This window comes from Lactuca serriola, chromosome 5, assembly GCF_051521515.1.
Source record: "Lactuca serriola cultivar US96UC23 chromosome 5, Lser_US96UC23_V15, whole genome shotgun sequence".
NCBI lineage: Eukaryota > Viridiplantae > Streptophyta > Magnoliopsida > Asterales > Asteraceae > Lactuca > Lactuca serriola.
In genome coordinates, this window is record NC_136412.1 from 160,609,014 (window position 1) to 160,615,013 (window position 6,000).

At 30.4% G+C, this 6,000-nt stretch overlaps 1 pseudogene; it reads left to right on the plus strand.

Moving 5' to 3' along the window:
• The window catches only part of LOC145053194 (polyubiquitin-like), an 88,351-nt pseudogene extending 82,756 nt beyond the window's left edge, over nt 1–5,595 (plus strand).
• The last annotated feature ends 405 nt before the right edge of the window (nt 5,596–6,000 follow it).

Here is a 6,000-nt window from a genome sequence, read left to right on the forward strand (position 1 = left end):
TTTACCTTTTGTCTATCTATTTTTATAACTATTTTTTTTATTTTTAGGAGAGTAATATGGAGATTTATCCATTTGCTTTAATGTACTTTTCGATAAAAAGTTTGTGTTCAAATTTGAATTTCACATTATAATTTGAAGAACAAAGTTGATGGTTATGCAATCTCAAACTTCACTGTTGATAATACAATCATTGTTGAATTGGAAAAAAAATTAACATCGAATAGGAAACATTCTTTTACAAAGAATACTACAAACATTACACTTATTAAATTTTGCTTTTTATATTTCAGTTAACCAACTAACATATTTCTATGTACTATAAATGTAGGCGCCAGAATCCGATTCGTTTAATGTTCTATTGGCAGAAGTCGGATCTCAAGACACATTAAATTAGAAGGTTTTAAATATAGTATAACTAAATCTAATATTTTATAAACTTTAAAATATTATTAGCTTTTAGATTGACATATGAATTTATTTTCTACATCTAGAATGTTGTTTTGTTAACTAGTGATAACGCCACACCCGCTTCGAATCTTGATGAAAACACCGCAACAAGTCCGCTAACTAAGTGGAAAACCTTTAAAAAAATATATGGACATGAAGAATTAAAACGCAACCGGTAAGATGTTTACGATGTTGGTAATCTGACAATCATGTCCTCAAACAAACGACCATCAACATCAATGACAAATCGTACTTCTAGAGAAGACAAGCCAAAATTGTTAATTCCAAAGCAAGATAAATAATATATGATTTTCATGATTTTGTTTGAGTAGTTGAGTGATTTGAATATTATTCATTTCATATTTTGTTTACATACTATTTGGTTTGGGGGTTTGATTTTTGATGACTTTATTTCATACTATTCGTTTTTGGGTTAGAATTTTGATCAGTTGAATACATTTTGGGTTTTATGAAATGTTGAATTATTCATTTATTTTCCTTTTAGGTTTAAACTCAGATTAATTTAGAAATTTAATCATATTTTACTCTATTATTTCGTTTGAATGTAAATATTTCAACATTGTTACAATGTTATTCATTACAACCTCAATATAAATATTAGAAAACTACCACTTTTTATGAAATTGTAAACTTTTATAAATCTTTTAACCGTTATAAAACAATTATTTATATTTCTTGTGAAACTATTTATAAATTTATTAGTAATATTTACCGTTGAAATATTATTCTTTTTAGATATTAATGATATTATACAATTTTATAGATTTAAATAATAAAACTCATTACAATGATGCTAGACAGAGACGATGACTAAGACGTTTACATTTACTAAATAGAAGATTGAGATCTATGTCTAAAAGAGAAACTTTATTTCCATCATCTAAAGCAATAAACACTTTTGATTGTGTTTCACTTATACAGTTTCCACCCTTAGATCAAATTGTTTATGTCATATTGCCCAATGTTTGGTCAAACACGTCGTCCATTAATGTTTCCGCTCAAACCTTCATCAATTTCCTTTATCCCTAAAATAAAATTCAAAATTCAAAATTCAAATCCTCTCCAAATTTAAAGTTGTAATTTATGCACTGGTCATCCTATATGTTTGCAAATCAACATGATATATCTTCATAATTATTCTATTTCTTTCTCAGTGTAGATCGATGCTACCAAAATTCATCAAAGGAAAAACAATCATCTTGAATTTAAATCTTATTAATATAGTAAATACCTCAAGTTTTGAAAGTAATAATCGGTTTGATACATGTTAAATTACAATTGCTCGATTTCCAACTATCTAACTCAATAATTGTATGTATTTATTCTTAAACTTACCCTTTTTTATAATGTTTTTGATTATATTTACTTTATTTAAGTTTAAATTGCAGAGAATTTTACTTGAAAGTGATGAGCATTAGTTGATGTTTGTATTAAAGCTTGTGGATGATGCAAAACTCTAAATACCTTAGTGATAATATCCTACATACTTAAGAACTGAGTATTTCGGAAAAAAATATATTTTCCATTAACTTTGATAACAAATTTGTTGAATTAAACATATTTTTATGCTTATAAATTTGTTTTCTCTAATCACTTGTACTTATCATCTTGAAGATGAGAAAACATTAACCTCATCTATATTGAAAACTGCTAAAAAGATCATATTGATCATACCTTTCTGACATGATCTTCAAATGTTCTTTGCTCAATTCTTTGTTTTTTATTTATATCGTTTTTGTGTATTTGATTTGTTTCTTCAAAAAATTCAATTTTCTACTAATGTTGATAAAAAATTGTTAAATTAAGCATACTTTTATCACTATAAATTTGTCAATTTTCTATTAATAAATCAAGTGTAAATGAATTTGAACAATTGTTAATTCCATATTCTATAATGTAATTAATGCACTAATTAATCAAATAATAATACATGTCCACGTGGTTGGGTACCTCCAGGACAATAAGCAAACATGCAAATTATAAGCAATTTCACAATATTGTATTTTTTTAACTAGCTTTAAATTAAAAATTACTTCTTTCACTTACTTAAGATTATTGATTACTCATATAGGTTTGTAATAAAATAAAATTTTGATAAATTGAAAAAATTGTTCAACAAAACCTAATTGGTTATATATCAATTTAGGCTTCTTTTTATGTTGTCATGTTTGTTGATTTGGCTATGTAAGATTCATTCGAAGTTCTATTTCTCTAGAAGAATGTTAATGTTCATATTCAAGTAGAAACAATCACAATTGGTAAGTATTCTAAATGATTTTTCACTTACATTAATCAACACTGTTACTTTAAATGGTGCGTTCTCATAGAAGTCACATCGGTTGTCATTATACAGATCTTCTAGCGGTCTATAGAAGAATCCTAGCAGCTCTATGAATAATTTTGCCGCGTTTTCAATGAAGGATCACTTTTTCAACATTCATTCTCTAAAGTTCTTTCTCTTATTTTTGATATACATGTGTGTCACAACAATAAGGTAGGAAGATGTGTTAGTAATCATTAAAGATGAAAAGATAAGATATAATCTAAGAATATTATATAAAGTATAAATTGTGGATTTGTGATATTTATTTCTATGAAAAACATGTGGTTTGATTGCTAGGTTATATATTTGTTTTTTTTTTGTTTTTTTTTTTGTAATTTGATTTTGACAAATTTGATCTAAATTTAATACTTGAAGCATGTAGGAAAGATATGTGCTAACGATTTTGAATTTGTATTGCCCTCCAGAAACCAGTTGTAGCCTCATAGACTGTTCATTCATATCTTGGTAGGTCTTAACATTTCCCCAAATTTGGCTACATGAAGTCATGGGTGCACTTCTTGAATCAATCCTCTAAACTGGATTTCATTTGTTAGTTGGATGAAGTGACCAAAATGCAAGATTTGTGAAAATTCATTATTATTTATTAGTGTTAACCTTTGGCAAATTATGAAACTAATATTATATTTTTGTTCATGACATGTTTTTTTTTCTTGTAATAATTTCTTTGATCAGAAGATATCTATATGTGATTGAGTGTAGCCTGAAAAATCATATTTTAATTCTTATAAGGAAAATATACTTTATAAATTTACCAAATTAAAATATCTTAATTTGATGTTGATGGTTATGACGATGCACTTCAACTGTAATGTTTACCGAATTTCTTTGCAGAATTTAATGTTGCTGGTATATATAACAACTTATTGTTGCTTTTGGTTTTACAAGGCCAATATGAAAAAGAGTTATGTGAACCCACATGGAGGTTGGTACACCAGACAAAGTCAAATCATAAACCTACTACACAACATGTTTTAATCAAGAAGTCGCATCATGTTGTGATAAAACAAAGATCATGTGGATCATTTATGTTAAAAATTACTGTATTAAAAAACCAAATTGCTCTAATATAAATATTAAATATTTTTATTTAATAAGTTTGGTTCAAAAAGTCTAAAACTGAATCTAAGTAACATTTTTTTTATTAAAATTTCACCTAAAACAATATCACCTATTAATATAATATGTATTTAATTTATGTCCCCGCGTTTAACCCTCACCAGCAAGACCATTACCTTGGAGCTCGAGTGTTCGGATACCATCGACAATGTCAAAGCCAAGATACACGACAAGGAAGGTATCCCCCCTGATCAGCAGAGGCTCATTTTCTCCGGCTAACAGTTGGAAGATGGCAGAACCCTCGCGGATTACAATGTTCAGAAGGAATCCACCTTTCATCTCGTCCTCCGTTTTCGTGGCGGTATGCAGATCTTTTTCAGAACTCCAATTGGAAAGACCATCACTTTGGAAGTTGAAAGCTCGTTCACCATTGGTAAAATGAAGTCGAAGATCGAGGAAATAGAGTGGATTCAACCCCAACATCAGCTTTTGACCATTGCTGAGAAACCCTCGAGGGTCCGAGAACTTTGGCAGATTATAACATCCAAAAAGAATCTACATTGCACCTGAGTCTGTCGTTGGGAGGAAATATGTGGATTTTCGTTAAGACATTGGCAGGGGATACAATCTCGCTGGTGGTGGAGAGCTCGGAGACCATTACTAAGTTGAAGAAAAGGATTCGAGACACAGATACGACTCCAATATCTCAATATGGTTTGATCATTGCTGGAAAGAATCTAGAGGATGGTAGAACTTTGAGTGATCATAACATCCAAAACGAATCTACATTGCACATGGTTCTAATAACGTTTCAATCAGGAACTGAGATGCAGATTTTTGTTAAGCCATTGACAGGGAAGACAATCACACTGATGGTGTACATATCGGAAACAATTGGCGATGTGAAGGAACACATTTATCAAGTAGAGGGGTTTCCACCTGATCGAATACATTTGATCTTTGATGGAAGATATCTAGAGGATGGAAAAACTTTGAGGGATTATAACATCAAAAAAGATTCTACATTGCACTTGCATCCCATGATGAGAAGTTATATTTTTGTTAAGACTTTAACAGGGGAGATCAAGCTGGATGTGAAAAGCTCAGAGACCATTGGTGATGTAAAGGTATTGATTCAGAAGATAGAAGGGATTCCACAGCATCAGCAGCTTTTAATCATTGATGGAAAGATCCTCGAGGATTGTAAAACTTTGAAGGATCATAACATCAAAAACTAATCTACATTGGAACTGGTTATGAAGGTAGGAGGAGATAGTATTGGGATTTTTATCAACACATTTACAGGTAAGACTATCACTTTGGAGGTGGAGAGGTCAGACACCATTGATATTGTGAAGTCAAAGATTCAGGAAATAGAAGGGATTTCACCACATCGCCAGCGCTTGATAATTGCTGGAAAGTACCTCAAGGATGATGCGACTTTAATGGATTATAAGATCCAACAAGGATCTACATTGGATCTGGTTATGAGGTTGGGAGGCGATATGAGGATTTATGTTAAGGTTTTGACATGGAAGACGACCACTCTGGTGGTGAAAAGCTCAGACACCATTAATGATGTGAAGGTAAAGATTGAGGAGAAACAAGGAATTCCTCCTCTTCAGCAGGAACTCATATTTGATGGGAAAGAGCTACAAGGTTATTGGAATCTGGCTTATTATAATATCCAACCCGAGTCTACTCTCAAGCTTCTTCTGCGACTTTGAGATTTTCATTCATGAAAACATTGTATTATTGTATTTTAATTGTTTTTACAAGCTCTGAATTTACGTCTTCATGGATATTTAACTAAAAACCTCCTTATGTTCGTATGCTAGCTGTATTTCTTGTTGGTGCTCTTGCATAGTTGTAGTTATAACTATCATGCACCCTTAGTTAGGATTCAAGTTATTTTGTATGCAAAGGTATGATGCTTGAATATTAAACTTTATTCCACAACTTATTATTGTTATTGGTCTTGTTTAGTTCTTCACTAGGCTTTGGCCATTTCCGTGTGTTATTATTTTCCAAAGATGGTTTTCTATATCTTATGATTTCAATTTTATAAGCTACTAGTTGTATAGTGTTAAATAATGCTACTCCATATTCATTCAATCCAAACAATGAAATAT